Source organism: Danio rerio, chromosome 24 (assembly GCF_049306965.1).
Source record: "Danio rerio strain Tuebingen ecotype United States chromosome 24, GRCz12tu, whole genome shotgun sequence".
NCBI classification, from domain to species: Eukaryota; Metazoa; Chordata; class Actinopteri; order Cypriniformes; family Danionidae; genus Danio; species Danio rerio.
The window spans coordinates 18,223,702-18,243,161 of record NC_133199.1 but is presented as its reverse complement, the minus strand read 5'-3'; positions in this window follow the sequence as shown (position 1 = coordinate 18,243,161).

Genomic DNA, 19,460 nt, shown 5'->3' with positions numbered 1-19,460 from the left:
CTTGATGGGGAATAAAGCCCCTAGGTGGAGGGCCAGGGGGTACCCTAGGGCCTCTACTGCAAGTCCAGGGAGAGAGGTGGAAACCTAGGGAGCTTTCTTGTGTCAGCAGCCCCTAGGTGGAGGGCCTGGGGGCACCCTGGGGCCTATACTGCCAGTCCAGGGAGAGAGGTGGACCCCCTGGGTAGCTTGCTGGGGTCTTAGGCCCTTAGGTGGAGGGCCAGGGGGCACCTTAGGGCCTATACTGCAAGTCCAAGGAGAGATGTGGACCCCTGGGTAGCGTGCTGGGGTCAAAGGCCCCTAGGTGCAGGGCAAGGGGGCACCCTGGGGCCTCTACTGCAAGTCCAGGCAGAGTTGTGGACCCCTGGGTAGCTTGCTGGGGTCAGAGGCCCCTGGGTGGAGGGCAAGGGGGCACCCTGGTTCCTATACTGCAAATTCAGGAAGAGAGGTGGACCCCTGGGTAGCTTTCTGGGGTCTTAGGCCCCTAGGTGGAGGGCCAGGGGGCACCCTGGGGCCTCTACTGCAAGTTCAGGGAAAGTTGTGGACCCCTGGGTAGCTTGCTGGGGTTAGAGGCCCATGGGTGGAGGGCAAGGGGGCACGCTGGGGCCTCTACTGCAAGTCCAGGGAGAGAAGTACACCCCTGGGTAGCTTGCTGGGGAATAAAGCCCCTAGGTAGAGGGCCAGGGGTACCCTGGGGCCTCTACTGCAAGTCCAGGGAGAGAGTTGGATCCCTGGGTAGCTAGCTGGGGTCAGAGGCCCTTAGGTGGAGGGCCAGGGGGCACCCTGGGGCCTCTAGTGCAAGTCCAGGAATAGTTGTGGACCACTTGGTAGATTCCTAGGGTCTGAGAACCCTAGGTGGAGGGCCAGGTGGCACCCTGGGGCCTCTACTGCAAGTCCAGGGAGAGTTGTGGACCCCTGGGTAGCTTGCTGGGGTCAGAGGCCCCTGGGTGGAGGGCAAGGGGGCACCCTGGTTCCTATACTGCAAGTTCAGGAAGAGAGGTGGACCCCTGGGTAGCTTTCTGGGGTCTTAGGCCCCTAGGTGGAGGGCCAGGGGGCACCCTGGGGCCTCTACTGCAAGTACAGGGAAAGTTGTGGACCCCTGGGTAGCTTGCTGGGGTTAGAGGCCCATGGGAGGAGGGCAAGGGGGCACGCTGGGGCCTCTACTGCAAGTCCAGTGAGAGAGTTGGATCCCTGGGTAGCTAGCTGGGGTCAGAGGCCCTTAGGTGGAGGGCCAGGGGGCACCCTGAGGCCTCTAGTGCAAGTCCAGGGATAGTTGTGGACCCCTTGGTAGATTCCTGGGGTCTGAGAACCCTAGGTGGAGGGCCAGGTGGCACCCTTGGGCCTCTACTGCAAGTCTAGGGAGAGTTGTGGACCCCTGGGTAGCTTGCTGGGGTCAGAGGCCCCTTGGTGGAGGGCCAGCGGGCACCCTGGGGCCTCTACTGCAAGTCCAGGGAGAGAAGTGGGCCCCTGGGTAGCTTGCTGGGGTCAGAGGCCCCTAGGTGGAGGGCAAGGAGGCTTCCTGGGGCCTCTAGTGCAAGTCCATTGAGAGAGGTGGACCCCTGGGTAGCTAGCTGGGGTCGTAGGCCCCTAGGTGGAATGCCAGGGGGCACCCTGGGGCCTCTACAGCAAGTCCAGGGAGAGTTGTGGACCCCTTGGTAGCTTGCTGGGGTCAGAGGCCCCTAGGGGGAGGGCCAGGGGGCACCCTGGGGCCTCTACTGCAAGTCCAGGGAGAGTTGTGGACCCCTTCGTAGCTTGCTGGGGTTGGAGGCCCCTAGGGGGAGGGCCAGGGGGCACCCTGGGACCTTTACTGCAAGTCCAGGGAGAGAGGTGGACCCCTGGGGAGCTTTCTTGTGTCAGCCGCCCCTAGGTGGAGGGCCTGGGGGCACCCTGGGGCCTCTACTGCCAGTCCAGGGAGAGAGGTGGACCCCCTGGGTAGGTTGCTGGGGTCTTAGGCCCCTAGGTGGAGGGTCAGGGGGCACCCTGGGGCCTATACTGCAAGTCCAGGGAGAGAGGTGGACCCCTAGGTAGCTTGATGGGGTCTTAGGCCCCTAGGTGGAGTGCCAGGGGGCACCCTGGGGCCTATACTGCAAGTGCAGGGAGAGAGGTGGTCCCCTGGGTAGTTTGCTTGGCTGAGAGTGGCCTAGGTGGAGGGCAAGGGGGCACCCTGGGGCCTCTACTGCAAGTTCAGGGAGAGAGGTGGACCCCTGGGTAGCTTGCAGGGGTCAGAAACCCATAGGTGGAGGGTCAGGGGGCACCCTGGGGCCTCTATTGCAAGTCCAGGGAGAGAGGTGGACCCCTGGGTAGCTTGCTGGGGTCTTAGGCCCCTAGGTGTAGGGCCAGGGGGCACCCTGGGGCCTCTACTGCAAGTCCAGGGAGAGAGGTGGACCCCTGGGTAGCTTTCTGGGGTCCTAGGCCCCTAGGTGGAGGGCCAGGGGCTACCCTAGGGACTCTACTGCAATTCCAGGGAGAGTTGTGGACACCTTGGTAGATTGCTTGGGCCAGAGGCCCCTAGGTGGAGGGCCATTGGGCACCCTGGGGCCTCTACTGCAAGTCCAGGGAGAGAGGTGGACCCTTGGGTAGCTTGCTGGGGTCAGAGGCCCCTAGGTGGAGGGCTAGGAGGTACCCTAGGGCCCCTACTGCAAGTCCAGGAAGAGAGTTGGACACCTGGGTAGCTTGCTGGGGTCAGAGGCAACTAGGTGGAGGGCCAGGGGGCACCCTGTGGCCTATCCTGCAAGTCCAGGGAGAGAAGTGGACCCCTGGGTAGCTTGCTGGTGTCAGAGGCCCCTAGGTGGAGGGCAAGGGGGCACCTTGGGGCCTCTACTGCAAGTCCAGGGAGGGTTGTGGACCCCTTGGTAGCTTGCTGGGGTGAGAAGCCCAAAGGTGGAGGGCCAGGGGGTACCCTGGGGCCTCTACTACAAGTCCAGGGAGAAAGCTGGACCCCTGGGTAGCTTGCTGGGGTCAGAGGCCCCTAGGTGGAGGGCCAGGAGGCAACCTGGGGCCTCTACTGTCGTCTAGGGAAAGAGGTGGACCCCTGGGTAGCTTCCTGGGGTCAGAGGCCCCTTGAGTGGAGGGCCAGGGGGCACCCTGGGGCCTCTACTGCAAGTCTAGGGAGAGAGGTGGACCCCTGGGTAGCTTGCTGGGGTCAGATACCTCTAGGTGGAGTTCCATGGGGCACCCTGAGGCCTCTACTGCAAGTCCAGGGAGAGAGGTTAATCCCTTGGTAGCTAGCTGGGGTCAGAGTCCCCTAGCTGGAGAGCCAGGGGGCACCCTGGGGACTCTACTGCAAGTCCAGGGATAGAGGTGGATCCCTGCGTAGCTTGATGAGGTCTGAAGCCCATATGTGGAGGGTAAGGGGGTACCCTAGGGCCTCTACTGCAAGTCCAGGGAGAGAGGTGGACCCCTGGGTAGCTAGCTGGGGTCAGAGGCCCTTAGGTGGAGGGCCAGGGGGCACCCTGGGTTGTCTAGTGCAAGTCCAGGGAGAGTTGTGGACCCCTTGGTAGATTCCTAGGGTCTGAGGACCATAGGTGGAGGGCCAGGTGGCACCCTTGGGCCTCTACTGCAAGTCTAGGGAGAGTTGTGGACCCCTGGGTAGCTTGCTAGGGTCAGAGGCCCCTAGGTGGAGGGCCAGGGGGATCCCTGGGGTCTCTACTGCAAGTCCAGGGAGAGTTGTGGATCCCTGGGTAGCTTGCTAGGGTCTGAGGCCCCTAGGTGGAGGGCCAGTGGGCAGCCTGGGGCCTATACTTCAAGTCCAGGGAGAAAGGTGGACCCCTGGGTAGCCTGCTGGCAGGCCCGGATTGGCTAATCGGGAGGACCGGGAGAATTCCCGGTGGGCCGGTCCGTTTTTTGGCCGCGAGGGCCGGTGTCCCTAGTTCCAGAATCGGTTGTTCTCAGCAGTCACACTTTTTAAAAATTATTTATTTATTTACTTGACCACAGCCTTCTTATTCATTATTTTACCGCAGCTCTGATCTTTTTATCTATTTTCACGTAGCCTCGTGAGCAGGATGCAAGATAATGATGATATAACTAGATAAGTCGCCATTCAACATACTGCTGTTGTTGTACAGTGGTTAGTACGTCAGATTATGACGCGGCCATCCTGGGTTCGGTCCTCGTCTGAGTAACAATTTATTTATTTATTTTTTTTCATTTTTATTGTTAAGACATAATACTGTAAGGTTTGTTGAACATTTGAAGTTCTAAAAGTGCTGTTTTCTCAAAAAAAGTCGTGATAGTGTAATTAGAAACTGAATTGGAAATAACCTTATTTTAATATAGTCAGTGGTGAACTGAGGTGGGCCGGTCTGAGGCTTGAAACTCCAGGGCTGAAAAAGAGTCCCACTCCGGCCCTGCCTGCTGGTGTCAGAGGCCCCTAGGTGGAGGGCAAGGAGGCACCCTGGGGCCTCCACTGCAAGTTCAGGGAGAGAGGTGGACCCCTGGGTAGCTTGCTGGGGTCGGAGGCAACTAGGTAGAGGGCCAGGGGCACCCTGGGGAAAATCCTGAAAGTCCAGGGAGAGAGGTGGACCCCTGGGGAGCTTTCTTGTGTCAGAGGCCCCTAGGTGGAGGGCCAGGGGGCACCCTGGGGCCTCTACTGCAAGTCCAGGAAGAGTTGTGGACCCCTGGGTAGCTTGCTGGGGTCAGAGGCCCCTGGGTGGAGGGCAAGGGGGCACCCTGAGGCCTATACTGCAAGTCCAGGAAGAGAGGTGGACCCCTGGGTAGCTTCCTGGGGTAAAAGGCCCCTAGGTGGTGGGTAAGGGGGCACCTTGGGGCCTATAATGCAAGTCCAGGGAGAGAGGTAAACCCCTGGGTAGCTTTGTGGGGTCAGCGCCCCAAGCTGGAGGGCCAGGGGGTACCCTAGGGCCTCTACTGCAAGTCCAGGGAAAGAGGTGGACCCCTGGGTAGATTGCTGGGGTCAGAGGACCCTAGGTGGAGGGCCAGGGGGCACCCTTGGGCCTCTACTGCAAGTCTAGGGAGAGATGTGGACCTTGCGTAGCTTGCTGGGGTCAGAGGCCCCTAGGTGGAGGGCAAGCGGGCACCCTGGGGCCTCTTTTGCAAATCCAGGGAGAGAGATGGACCCCTGGGTAGCTTGCTGGCGTCAGAGGCTCCTTGGTGGAGGGCAAGGGGGCTTCCTGGGTTCTCTACTGCAAGTCCAGGGAGAGAGGTCGACCCCTGGGTAGCTTGCTGGGGTCAGAGGCCCCTAGCTGGAGGGCCAGGGGGCACCCTGGGGACTCTACTGCAAGTCCAGGGAGAGAGGTGGACCCCTGGGTAGCTTGCTGGGGACTAAAGCCCCTAGGTGGAGGGCCAGAGGGCACCCTGGGGCCTCTACTGCATGTCCAGGGAGAGAGGTGGACCCCTGGGTAGCTTCCTGGGGTAAGAGGCCCCTAAGTGGAGGGCCAGGGGGCACCCTGGGGCCTATACTGCAAGTCCAGGGAGAGGGGTGGATCCCTGGGTAGCTTGATGAGGTCTGAAGCCCATAGGTGGAGGGCAAGGGGGTACCCTAGGGCCTTTAACGCAAGTCCAGGAAGAGAGGTGGACCCCTGGGTAGCTTGCTGGGGTCAGAGGCCCTTGGGTGGAGGGCCAGGGGGCACCCTGGGGCCTCTACTGAAAGTCCAGGGAGAGTTGTGGACCCCTGGGTAGCTTGCTGGGGTCAGAAGCCCCTAGGTGGAAGGCCAGGGGGCACCCTGGGGCCTATACTGCCAGTCCAGGGAGATAATTGGACCCCTGGGTAGCTTGCTGGGGTCTTAGGCCCCTAGGTGGAGGGCCAAGGCTCTTCCTGGGGCCTCTACTGCAAGTCCAGGGAAAGAGGTGGACCCCCAGGTAGCTTGCTGAGGTCAGACGCCCCTAGGTGGAGGGCCAAGGAGCACCTTGGGGCCTATACTGCAAGTCCAGGTAGAGAGGTGGACCCCTGGGTAGCTTGCTGGGGTCAGAAGCCCATAGTCGGTGGGCCAGGGGGCTTCCTGGGGCCTCTACTGCAAGTCCAGGGAGAGTTGTGGACCCCTGGGTAGCTTGCTGGGATCTTCAGCCCCTAGGTGGAGGGCCAGTGGGCACCCTGGGGCCTATACTTCATGTCCAGGGAGAAAGGTGGACCCCTGGGTAGCTTTCTGGGGTCAGAGGCCCCTAGGTGGAGGGCAAGGGGGCACCCTGGGGTCTCTACTGCAAGTCCAGGGAGAGTTGTGGACCCCTGGGTAACTTGCTGGGGTCAGAGGCCCCTAGGTGGAGGGCCAGGAGGTACTCTAGGGCCTCTACTGCAAGTCCAGGGAGAGAGGTGGACCCCTGGGGAGCTTTCTTTTGTCAGCCGCCCCTAGGTGGAGGGCCTGGGGGCACCCTGGGGCCTCTACTGCAAGTCCAGGGAGAGAGGTGGACCCCCTGGGTGGCTTGCAGGGGTCTTAGGCCCCTAGGTGGAGGGCCAAGGGGCACCCTAGGGCCTATACTGCAAGTCCATGGAGAGATGTGGACCCCTGGGTAGCTTGCTAGGGTCAGAGGCCCCTAGGTGGAGGGCAAGGGGGCACACTGGGGCCTATACTGCAAGTCCAGGGAGAGAAGTGGACCCCTGGGTAGCTTGCTGAGGTCAGAGGCCCCTAGGTGGAGGGCCAGGAGGTACCCTAGGGCCTTTATTTCATGTCCAGGGAGAAAGGTGGACCCCTGGGTAGCTTTCTGGAGTCAGAGGCACATAGGTGGAGGGCAAAGGGGCACCCTGGGGCCTCTACTGCAAGTCCAGGGAGAGTTGTGGACCCCTGGGTAACTTGCTGGGGTCAGAGGCCCTTAGGTTGAAGGCCAGGAGGTACCCTAGGGCCTCTACTGCAAGTCCAGGGAGACAGATGGACCCCTGGGTAGCTTGCTGGGGTCAGAGGCAACTAGTTGGAGGGCCAGGGGGCACCCTGGGTTATATCCTGCAAGTCCATTGAGAGAGGTGGACCCCTGGGGAGCTTTTTTGTGTCAGCCGCCCATAGGTAGAGGGCCTGGGGGCACCCTGGGGCCTCTACTGCCAGTCCAGGGAGAGAGGTGGACCCCCTGGGTAGCTTGCTGGGGTCTTAGGTCCCTAGGTGGAGGGCCAGGGGGCACCCTAGGGCCTATACTGCAAGTCCATGGAGAGATGTGGACCCCTGGGTAGCTTGCTGGGGTCAGAGGCCCCTAGGTGGAGGGCCAGGGGGCACCCTGGAGCCTATACTGCCAGTCCAGGGAAAGAGGTGGACCCCTGGGTAGCTTGCTGGGGTCATAGACCCCTAGGTGGAGTGCCAGGGTCACCCTGGGGCCTCTATTGCAAGTGAAGGGAGAGAGAAGGATCCCTGGGTAGCATACTGGGGTAAGTGGCCCCTAGGTGGAGGGCCAGGGGGCACCCTGGGGCCTACACTGCAAGTCCAGGGAGAGAGGTGGATCCCTAGGTAGCTTGATGAGGTCTGTAGCCCATAGGTGGAGGGCAAGGGGGTACCCAAGGGCCTCTAACGCAAGTCCAGGGAGAGAGGTGGACCCCTGTGTAGCTTGCTGGGGTCAGAGGCCCTTAGGTGGAGGGCCAGGGGGCACCCTGGGGCCTATACTGCAAGTCTAGGGAGATAATTGGACCCCTGGGTAGTTTGCTGGGGTCTTAGGCCCCTAGGTGGAGGGCCAGGGGGCACCCTGGGGCCTCTACTGCAAGTCCAGGAAGAGAGGTGGACCCCTTGGTAGCTTGCTGGGGTCCTAGGCCCCTAGGTGGAGGGCCAGAGGGCACCCTGGGGCATATACTTCAAGTCAAGGGAGAGAGGTGGACCCCTGGGTGGCTTGCTGGGATCTTAGGCCCCTAGGTGGAGGTCCAGGGGTCACCCTGGGGCCTATACTGCAAGTCCAGGGAGAGATGTGGACCCCGGGGTAGCTTGCTGGGGTCAGAGGCCAATAGGTGGAGGGCCAGGGGGCACCCTGCGGCCTCTACTGCAAGTCCAGGGAGAGTTGTGGACCCCTGGGTAGCTTGCTGGGGTCTTAGGCCCCTAGGTGGAGGGCCAGTGGGCACTCTGGGGCCTATACTTCAAGTCAAGGGAGAAAGGCGGACCCCTTGGAAGCTCTCTGGGATCAGAGGCCCCTAGGTGGAGGGCAAGGGGGCACCCTGGGTCCTCTACTGCAAGTCCAGGGAGAGAGGTGGACCCCTGGTTAGCTTGCTGGGGTCAGAGGCCCCTACGTGTAGGGCCAGGAGGTACCCTAGGGCCTCTCCTGCAAGTCCAGGGAGAGAGGTGGACCCCTGGGTAGCTTGCTGGGGTTAGAGGCCCTTAGGTGGAGGGCCAGGGGGCACCCTGGGGCCTATACTGCAAGTCTAGGGAGATAATTGGACCCCTGGGTAGTTTGCTGGGGTCTTAGGCCCCTAGGTGGAGGGCCAGGGGGCACCCTGGGGCCTCTACTGCAAGTCCAGGAAGAGAGGTGGACCCCTGGGTAGCTTGCTGGGGTCCTAGGCCCCTAGGTGGAGGGCCAGAGGGCACCCTGGGGCATATACTTCAAGTCAAGGGAGAGAGGTGGACCCCTGGGTAGCTTGCTGGGATCTTAGGCCCCTAGGTGGAGGTCCAGGGGTCACCCTGGGGCCTATACTGCAAGTCCAGGGAGAGATGTGGACCCCTGGGTAGCTTGCTGGGGTCTTAGGCCCCTAGGTGGAGGGCCAGTGGGCACCCTGGGGCCTGTCCTGCAAGTCAAGGGAGAAAGGTGGACCCCTGGGCTGCTTTCTGGGGTCAGACGCCCCTAGATTGAGGGCAAGGGGGCACCCTGGGGCCTCTACTGCAAGTCCAGGGAGAGTTGTGGACCCCTGGGTAGCTTGCTGGGGTCAGAGGCTACTAGGTGGAGGGTTAGGGGGCACCCTGGGTTATATCCTGCAAGTCCATTGAGAGAGGTGGACCCCTGGGGAGCTTTTTTGTGTCAGCCGCCCATAGGTAGAGGGCCTGGGGGCACCCTGGGGCCTATACTGCAAGTCCAGGGAGAGAGGTGGACCCCTGGGTAGCTTGCTGGGGACTAAAGCCCCTAGGTGGAGGGCCAGGGGCTACCCTAAGGCCTCTACTGCAATTCCAGGGAGAGTTGTGGACCCCTTGGTAGATTGCTTGGGCCAGAGGCCCCTAGGTGGAGGGCCATTGGGCACCCTTTGGCCTCTACTGCAAGTCTAGAGAGAGATGTGGACCCCTGGGTAGCTTGCTGGGGTCAGAGGCCCCAAAGTGGAGGGCCAGCGGGCACCCTGGGGCCTCTTCTGCAAGTCCAGGGAGAGAGGTGGACCCCTGGGTAGCTTGCTGGGGTAAGAAGAACATAGGTGGAGGGTCAAGGGGAACCCTGGGGCCTATACTGCCAGTCCAGGGAGAGAGGTGGACCCCTAGGTAGCTTGATAGGGTCTTAGGCCCCTAGGTGGAGTGCCAGGGGGCACCCTGGGGCCTATACTGCAAGTGCAGGGAGAGAGGTGGTCCCCTGGGTAGTTTGCTTGGCTGAGAGTGGCCTAGGTGGAGGGCAAGGGGGCACCCTGGGGCCTCTACTGCAAGTTCAGGGAGAGAGGTGGACCCCTGGGTAGCTTGCAGGGGTCAGAAACCCATAGGTGGAGGGTCAGGGGGCACCCTGGGGCCTCTATTGCAAGTCCAGGGAGAGAGGTGGACCCCTGGGTAGCTTGCTGGGGTCTTAGGCCCCTAGGTGTAGGGCCAGGGGGCACCCTGGGGCCTCTACTGCAAGTCCAGGGAGATAGGTGGACCCCTGGGTAGCTTTCTGGGGTCCTAGGCCCCTAGGTGGAGGGCCAGGGGCTACCCTAGGGCCTCTACTGCAATTCCAGGGAGAGTTGTGGACCCCTTGGTAGATTGCTTGGGCCAGAGGCCCCTAGGTGGAGGGCCAGGGGGCACCCTGGGGCCTCTACTGCAAGTCCAGGGAGAGAGGTGGACCCTTGGGTAGCTTGCTGGGGTCAGAGGCCCCTAGGTGGAGGGCTAGGAGGTACCCTAGGGCCCCTACTGCAAGTCCAGGAAGAGAGTTGGACACCTGGGTAGCTTGCTGGGGTCAGAGGCAACTAGGTGGAGGGCCAGGGGGCACCCTGTGGCCTATCCTGCAAGTCCAGGGAGAGAGGTGGACCCCTGGGTAGCTTGCTGGGTTCTGAAGCCCATAGGTGGAGGGCCAGGGGGTACCCTAGGGCCTCTACTTCAAGTCCAGGGAGAGAGGTGGACCCCTGGGTAGCTTGCTGGTGTCAGAGGCCCCTAGGTGGAGGGCAAGGGGGCACCTTGGGGCCTCTACTGCAAGTCCAGGGAGGGTTGTGGACCCCTTGGTAGCTTGCTGGGGTGAGAAGCCCATAGGTGGAGGGCCAGGGGGTACCCTGGGGCCTCAACTACAAGTCCAGGGAGAAAGCTGGACCCCTGGGTAGCTTGCTGGGGTCAGAGGCCCCTAGGTGGAGGGCCAGGAGGCACCCTGGGGCCTCTACTGTCGTCTAGGGAAAGAGGTGGACCCCTGGGTAGCTTGCTGGGGTCAGAGGCCCCTTGAGTGGAGGGCCAGGGGGCACCCTGGGGCCTCTACTGCAAGTCTAGGGAGAGGTGGACCCCTGGGTAGCTTGCTGGGGTCAGACACCTCTAGGTGGAGTTCCATGGGGCACCCTGAGGCCTCTACTGCAAGTCCAGGGAGAGAGGTTAATCCCTTGGTAGCTTGCCGGGGTCAGAGTCCCCTAGGTGGAGAGCCAGGGGGCACCCTGGGGACTCTACTGCAAGTCCAGGGATAGAGGTGGATCCCTGCGTAGCTTGATGAGGTCTGAAGCCCATATGTGGAGGGTAAGGGGGTACCCTAGGGCCTCTACTGCAAGTCCAGGGAGAGAGGTGGACCCCTGGGTAGCTAGCTGGGGTCAGAGGCCCTTAGGTGGAGGGCATGGGGGCACCAAGGGGTGTCTAGTGCAAGTCCAGGGATAGTTGTGGACCCCTTGGTAGATTCCTAGGGTCTGAGAACCCTAGGTGGAAGGCCATTTGGCACCCTTGGGCCTCTACTGCAAGTCTAGGGAGAGTTGTGGACCCCTGGGTAGCTTGCTGGGGTCAGAGGCCCCTTGGTGGAGGGCCAACGGGCACCCTGGGGCCTCTACTGCAAGTCCAGGGAGAGAAGTGGGCCCCTGGGTAGCTTGCTGGGGTCAGAGGCCCCTAGGTGGAGGGCAAGGGGGCTTCCTGGGGCCTCTAGAGCAAGTCCATTGAGAGAGGTGGACCCCTGGGTAGCTAGCTGGGGTCGTAGGCCCCTAGGTGGAATGCCAGGGGGCACCCTGGGGCCTCTACTGCAAGTCCAGGGAGAGTTGTGGACCCCTTGGTAGCTTGCTGGGGTCAGAGGCCCCTAGGGGGAGGGCCAGGGGGCACCCTGGGGCCTCTACTGCAAGTCCAGGGAGAGTTGTGGACCTCTTCGTAGCTTGCTGGGGTTGGAGGCCCCTAGGGGAGGGCCAGGGGGCACCCTGGGACCTATACTGCAAGTCCAGGGAGAGAGGTGGACCCCTGGGTAGCTTGCTGGGGTCAGCCGCCCCTAGGTGGAGGGCCTGGGGGCACCCTGGGGCCTCTACTGCCAGTTCAGGGAGAGTTGTGGACCCCTGGGTAGCTTGCTGGGGTCAGAGGCCCCTGGGTGGAGGGCAAGGGGGCACCCTGGTTCCTATAGTGCAAGTTCAGGGAGAGAGGTGGACCCCTGGGTGGCTTTCTGGGGTCTTAGGCCCCTAGGTGGAGGGCCAGGGGGCACCCTGGGGCCTATACTGCAAGTCCAAGGAGAGAAGTGGACCCCTATGTAGCTTACTGGGGTCAGAGGCCCCTAGGTGGAGGGCGAGGGGGCACCCTGTGGCCTCTACTGCAAGTCCAGGGAAAGTTGTGGACCCCTGGGTAGCTTGCTGGGGTCAGAGGCCCATGGGTGGAGGGCAAGGGGGCACGCTGGGGCCTATACTGCAAGTCCAGGGAGAGAGGTGGACCCCTGGGTAGCTTGATGGGGAATAAAGCCCCTAGGTGGAGGGCCAGGGGGTACCCTAGGGCCTCTACTGCAAGTCCAGGGAGAGAGGTGGAAACCTAGGGAGCTTTCTTGTGTCAGCAGCCCCTAGGTGGAGGGCCTGGGGGCACCCTGGGGCCTATACTGCCAGTCCAGGGAGAGAGGTGGACCCCCTGGGTAGCTTGCTGGGGTCTTAGGCCCTTAGGTGGAGGGCCAGGGGGCACCTTAGGGCCTATACTGCAAGTCCAAGGAGAGATGTGGACCCCTGGGTAGCGTGCTGGGGTCAAAGGCCCCTAGGTGCAGGGCAAGGGGGCACCCTGGGGCCTCTACTGCAAGTCCAGGCAGAGTTGTGGACCCCTGGGTAGCTTGCTGGGGTCAGAGGCCCCTGGGTGGAGGGCAAGGGGGCACCCTGGGGCCTCTACTGCAAGTCCAGGGAGAGAGTTGGATCCCTGGGTAGCTAGCTGGGGTCAGAGGCCCTTAGGTGGAGGGCCAGGGGGCACCCTGGGGCCTCTAGTGCAAGTCCAGGAATAGTTGTGGACCACTTGGTAGATTCCTAGGGTCTGAGAACCCTAGGTGGAGGGCCAGGTGGCACCCTGGGGCCTCTACTGCAAGTCCAGGGAGAGTTGTGGACCCCTGGGTAGCTTGCTGGGGTCAGAGGCCCCTGGGTGGAGGGCAAGGGGGCACCCTGGTTCCTATACTGCAAGTTCAGGAAGAGAGGTGGACCCCTGGGTAGCTTTCTGGGGTCTTAGGCCCCTAGGTGGAGGGCCAGCGGGCACCCTGGGACCTATACTGCAAGTCCAGGGAGAGAGGTGGACCCCTGGGGAGCTTTCTTGTGTCAGCCGCCCCTAGGTGGAGGGCCTGGGGGCACAAAGGGGCCTCTACTGCCAGTCCAGGGAGAGAGGTGGACCCCCTGGGTAGGTTGCTGGGGTCTTAGGCCCCTAGGTGGAGGGCCAGGGGGCACCCTGGGGCCTATACTGCAAGTCCAGGGAGAGAGGTGGACCCCCTGGGTAGCTTGCTGGGGTCAGCCGCCCCTAGGTGGAGGGCCTGGGGGCACCCTGGGGCCTCTACTGCCAGTCCAGGGAGAGTTGTGGACCCCTGGGTAGCTTGCTGGGGTCAGAGGCCCCTGGGTGGAGGGCAAGGGGGCACCCTGGTTCCTATAGTGCAAGTTCAGGGAGAGAGGTGGACCCCTGGGTGGCTTTCTGGGGTCTTAGGCCCCTAGGTGGAGGGCCAGGGGGCACCCTGGGGCCTATACTGCAAGTCCAAGGAGAGAAGTGGACCCCTATGTAGCTTACTGGGGTCAGAGGCCCCTAGGTGGAGGGCGAGGGGGCACCCTGTGGCCTCTACTGCAAGTCCAGGGAAAGTTGTGGACCCCTGGGTAGCTTGCTTAGGTCAGAGGCCCATGGGTGGAGGGCAAGGGGGCACGCTGGGGCCTATACTGCAAGTCCAGGGAGAGAGGTGGACCCCTGGGTAGCTTGATGGGGAATAAAGCCCCTAGGTGGAGGGCCAGGGGGTACCCTAGGGCCTCTACTGCAAGTCCAGGGAGAGAGGTGGAAACCTAGGGAGCTTTCTTGTGTCAGCAGCCCCTAGGTGGAGGGCCTGGGGGCACCCTGGGGCCTATACTGCCAGTCCAGGGAGAGAGGTGGACCCCCTGGGTAGCTTGCTGGGGTCTTAGGCCCTTAGGTGGAGGGCCAGGGGGCACCTTAGGGCCTATACTGCAAGTCCAAGGAGAGATGTGGACCCCTGGGTAGCGTGCTGGGGTCAAAGGCCCCTAGGTGCAGGGCAAGGGGGCACCCTGGGGCCTCTACTGCAAGTTCAGGCAGAGTTGTGGACCCCTGGGTAGCTTGCTGGGGTCAGAGGCCCCTGGGTGGAGGGCAAGGGGGCACCCTGGTTCCTATACTGCAAATTCAGGAAGAGAGGTGGACCCCTGGGTAGCTTTCTGGGGTCTTAGGCCCCTAGGTGGAGGGCCAGGGGGCACCCTGGGGCCTCTACTGCAAGTTCAGGGAAAGTTGTGGACCCCTGGGTAGCTTGCTGGGGTTAGAGGCCCATGGGTGGAGGGCAAGGGGGCACGCTGGGGCCTCTACTGCAAGTCCAGGGAGAGAAGTACACCCCTGGGTAGCTTGCTGGGGAATAAAGCCCCTAGGTAGAGGGCCAGGGGTACCCTGGGGCCTCTACTGCAAGTCCAGGGAGAGAGTTGGATCCCTGGGTAGCTAGCTGGGGTCAGAGGCCCTTAGGTGGAGGGCCAGGGGGCACCCTGGGGCCTCTAGTGCAAGTCCAGGAATAGTTGTGGACCACTTGGTAGATTCCTAGGGTCTGAGAACCCTAGGTGGAGGGCCAGGTGGCACCCTGGGGCCTCTACTGCAAGTCCAGGGAGAGTTGTGGACCCCTGGGTAGCTTGCTGGGGTCAGAGGCCCCTGGGTGGAGGGCAAGGGGGCACCCTGGTTCCTATACTGCAAGTTCAGGAAGAGAGGTGGACCCCTGGGTAGCTTTCTGGGGTCTTAGGCCCCTAGGTGGAGGGCCAGGGGGCACCCTGGGGCCTCTACTGCAAGTACAGGGAAAGTTGTGGACCCCTGGGTAGCTTGCTGGGGTTAGAGGCCCATGGGAGGAGGGCAAGGGGGCACGCTGGGGCCTCTACTGCAAGTCCAGTGAGAGAGTTGGATCCCTGGGTAGCTAGCTGGGGTCAGAGGCCCTTAGGTGGAGGGCCAGGGGGCACCCTGAGGCCTCTAGTGCAAGTCCAGGGATAGTTGTGGACCCCTTGGTAGATTCCTGGGGTCTGAGAACCCTAGGTGGAGGGCCAGGTGGCACCCTTGGGCCTCTACTGCAAGTCTAGGGAGAGTTGTGGACCCCTGGGTAGCTTGCTGGGGTCAGAGGCCCCTTGGTGGAGGGCCAGCGGGCACCCTGGGGCCTCTACTGCAAGTCCAGGGAGAGAAGTGGGCCCCTGGGTAGCTTGCTGGGGTCAGAGGCCCCTAGGTGGAGGGCAAGGGGGCTTCCTGGGGCCTCTAGTGCAAGTCGATTGAGAGAGGTGGACCCCTGGGTAGCTAGCTGGGGTCGTAGGCCCCTAGGTGGAATGCCAGGGGGCACCCTGGGGCCTCTACAGCAAGTCCAGGGAGAGTTGTGGACCCCTTGGTAGCTTGCTGGGGTCAGAGGCCCCTAGGGGGAGGGCCAGGGGGCACCCTGGGGCCTCTACTGCAAGTCCAGGGAGAGTTGTGGACCCCTTCGTAGCTTGCTGGGGTTGGAGGCCCCTAGGGGGAGGGCCAGGGGGCACCCTGGGACCTATACTGCAAGTCCAGGGAGAGAGGTGGACCCCTGGGGAGCTTTCTTGTGTCAGCCGCCCCTAGGTGGAGGGCCTGGGGGCACCCTGGGGCCTCTACTGCCAGTCCAGGGAGAGAGGTGGACCCCCTGGGTAGGTTGCTGGGGTCTTAGGCCCCTAGGTGGAGGGTCAGGGGGCACCCTGGGGCCTATACTGCAAGTCCAGGGAGAGAGGTGGACCCCTAGGTAGCTTGATGGGGTCTTAGGCCCCTAGGTGGAGTGCCAGGGGGCACCCTGGGGCCTATACTGCAAGTGCAGGGAGAGAGGTGGTCCCCTGGGTAGTTTGCTTGGCTGAGAGTGGCCTAGGTGGAGGGCAAGGGGGCACCCTGGGGCCTCTACTGCAAGTTCAGGGAGAGAGGTGGACCCCTGGGTAGCTTGCAGGGGTCAGAAACCCATAGGTGGAGGGCCAGGGGGCACCCTGAGGCCTCTAGTGCAAGTCCAGGGATAGTTGTGGACCCCTTGGTAGATTCCTGGGGTCTGAGAACCCTAGGTGGAGGGCCAGGTGGCACCCTTGGGCCTCTACTGCAAGTCTAGGGAGAGTTGTGGACCCCTGGGTAGCTTGCTGGGGTCAGAGGCCCCTTGGTGGAGGGCCAGCGGGCACCCTGGGGCCTCTACTGCAAGTCCAGGGAGAGAAGTGGGCCCCTGGGTAGCTTGCTGGGGTCAGAGGCCCCTAGGTGGAGGGCAAGGGGGCTTCCTGGGGCCTCTAGTGCAAGTCCATTGAGAGAGGTGGACCCCTGGGTAGCTAGCTGGGGTCGTAGGCCCCTAGGTGGAATGCCAGGGGGCACCCTGGGGCCTCTACAGCAAGTCCAGGGAGAGTTGTGGACCCCTTGGTAGCTTGCTGGGGTCAGAGGCCCCTAGGGGGAGGGCCAGGGGGCACCCTGGGGCCTCTACTGCAAGTCCAGGGAGAGTTGTGGACCCCTTCGTAGCTTGCTGGGGTTGGAGGCCCCTAGGGGGAGGGCCAGGGGGCACCCTGGGACCTATACTGCAAGTCCAGGGAGAGAGGTGGACCCCTGGGGAGCTTTCTTGTGTCAGCCGCCCCTAGGTGGAGGGCCTGGGGGCACCCTGGGGCCTCTACTGCCAGTCCAGGGAGAGAGGTGGACCCCCTGGGTAGGTTGCTGGGGTCTTAGGCCCCTAGGTGGAGGGTCAGGGGGCACCCTGGGGCCTATACTGCAAGTCCAGGGAGAGAGGTGGACCCCTAGGTAGCTTGATGGGGTCTTAGGCCCCTAGGTGGAGTGCCAGGGGGCACCCTGGGGCCTATACTGCAAGTGCAGGGAGAGAGGTGGTCCCCTGGGTAGTTTGCTTGGCTGAGAGTGGCCTAGGTGGAGGGCAAGGGGGCACCCTGGGGCCTCTACTGCAAGTTCAGGGAGAGAGGTGGACCCCTGGGTAGCTTGCAGGGGTCAGAAACCCATAGGTGGAGGGTCAGGGGGCACCCTGGGGCCTCTATTGCAAGTCCAGGGAGAGAGGTGGACCCCTGGGTAGCTTGCTGGGGTCTTAGGCCCCTAGGTGTAGGGCCAGGGGGCACCCTGGGGCCTCTACTGCAAGTCCAGGGAGAGAGGTGGACCCCTGGGTAGCTTTCTGGGGTCCTAGGCCCCTAGGTGGAGGGCCAGGGGCTACCCTAGGGCCTCTACTGCAATTCCAGGGAGAGTTGTGGACCCCTTGGTAGATTGCTTGGGCCAGAGGCCCCTAGGTGGAGGGCCATTGGGCACCCTGGGGCCTCTACTGCAAGTCCAGGGAGAGAGGTGGACCCTTGGGTAGCTTGCTGGGGTCAGAGGCCCCTAGGTGGAGGGCTAGGAGGTACCCTAGGGCCCCTACTGCAAGTCCAGGAAGAGAGTTGGACACCTGGGTAGCTTGCTGGGGTCAGAGGCAACTAGGTGGAGGGCCAGGGGGCACCCTGTGGCCTATCCTGCAAGTCCAGGGAGAGAGGTGGACCCCTGGGTAGCTTGCTGGGTTCTGAAGCCCATAGGTGGAGGGCCAGGGGGTACCCTAGGGCCTCTACTGCAAGTCCAGGGAGAGAGGTGGACCCCTGGGTAGCTTGCTGGTGTCAGAGGCCCCTAGGTGGAGGGCAAGGGGGCACCTTGGGGCCTCTACTGCAAGTCCAGGGAGGGTTGTGGACCCCTGGGTAGCTTGCTGGGGTCAGAGGCCCCTTGGTGGAGGGCCAGCGGGCACCCTGGGGCCTCTACTGCAAGTCCAGGGAGAGAAGTGGGCCCCTGGGTAGCTTGCTGGGGTCAGAGGCCCCTAGGTGGAGGGCAAGGGGGCTTCCTGGGGCCTCTAGTGCAAGTCCATTGAGAGAGGTGGACCCCTGGGTAGCTAGCTGGGGTCGTAGGCCCCTAGGTGGAATGCCAGGGGGCACCCTGGGGCCTCTACAGCAAGTCCAGGGAGAGTTGTGGACCCCTTGGTAGCTTGCTGGGGTCAGAGGCCCCTAGGGGGAGGGCCAGGGGGCACCCTGGGGCCTCTACTGCAAGTCCAGGGAGAGTTGTGGACCCCTTCGTAGCTTGCTGGGGTTGGAGGCCCCTAGGGGGAGGGCCAGGGGGCACCCTGGGACCTATACTGCAAGTCCAGGGAGAGAGGTGGACCCCTGGGGAGCTTTCTTGTGTCAGCCGCCCCTAGGTGGAGGGCCTGGGGGCACCCTGGGGCCTCTACTGCCAGTCCAGGGAGAGAGGTGGACCCCCTGGGTAGGTTGCTGGGGTCTTAGGCCCCTAGGTGGAGGGTCAGGGGGCACCCTGGGGCCTATACTGCAAGTCCAGGGAGAGAGGTGGACCCCTAGGTAGCTTGATGGGGTCTTAGGCCCCTAGGTGGAGTGCCAGGGGGCACCCTGGGGCCTATACTGCAAGTGCAGGGAGAGAGGTGGTCCCCTGGGTAGTTTGCTTGGCTGAGAGTGGCCTAGGTGGAGGGCAAGGGGCACCCTGGGGCCTCTACTGCAAGTTCAGGGAGAGAGGTGGACCCCTGGGTAGCTTGCAGGGGTCAGAAACCCATAGGTGGAGGGTCAGGGGGCACCCTGGGGCCTCTATTGCAAGTCCAGGGAGAGAGGTGGACCCCTGGGTAGCTTGCTGGGGTCTTAGGCCCCTAGGTGTAGGGCCAGGGGGCACCCTGGGGCCTCTACTGCAAGTCCAGGGAGAGAGGTGGACCCCTGGGTAGCTTTCTGGGGTCCTAGGCCCCTAGGTGGAGGGCCAGGGGCTACCCTAGGGCCTCTACTGCAATTCCAGGGAGAGTTGTGGACCCCTTGGTAGATTGCTTGGGCCAGAGGCCCCTAGGTGGAGGGCCATTGGGCACCCTGGGGCCTCTACTGCAAGTCCAGGGAGAGAGGTGGACCCTTGGGTAGCTTGCTGGGGTCAGAGGCCCCTAGGTGGAGGGCTAGGAGGTACCCTAGGGCCCCTACTGCAAGTCCAGGAAGAGAGTTGGACACCTGGGTAGCTTGCTGGGGTCAGAGGCAACTAGGTGGAGGGCCAGGGGGCACCCTGTGGCCTATCCTGCAAGTCCAGGGAGAGAGGTGGACCCCTGGGTAGCTTGCTGGGTTCTGAAGCCCATAGGTGGAGGGCCAGGGGGTACCCTAGGGCCTCTACTGCAAGTCCAGGGAGAGAGGTGGACCCCTGGGTAGCTTGCTGGTGTCAGAGGCCCCTAGGTGGAGGGCAAGGGGGCACCTTGGGGCCTCTACTGCAAGTCCAGGGAGGGTTGTGGACCCCTTGGTAGCTTGCTGGGGTGAGAAGCCCAAAGGTGGAGGGCCAGGGGGTACCCTGGGGCCTCTACTACAAGTCCAGGGAGAAAGCTGGACCCCTGGGTAGCTTGCTGGGGTCAGAGGCCCCTAGGTGGAGGGCCAGGAGGCAACCTGGGGCCTCTACTGTCGTCTAGGGAAAGAGGTGGACCCCTGGGTAGCTTCCTGGGGTCAGAGGCCCCTTGAGTGGAGGGCCAGGGGGCACCCTGGGGCCTCTACTGCAAGTCTAGGGAGAGAGGTGGACCCCTGGGTAGCTTGCTGGGGTCAGATACCTCTAGGTGGAGTTCCATGGGGCACCCTGAGGCCTCTACTGCAAGTCCAGGGAGAGAGGTTAATCCCTTGGTAGCTAGCTGGGGTCAGAGTCCCCTAGCTGGAGAGCCAGGGGGCACCCTGGGGACTCTACTGCAAGTCCAGGGATAGAGGTGGATCCATGCGTAGCTTGATGAGGTCTGAAGCCCATATGTGGAGGGTAAGGGGGTACCCTAGGGCCTCTACTGCAAGTCCAGGGAGAGAGGTGGACCCCTGGGTAGCTAGCTGGGGTCAGAGGCCCTTA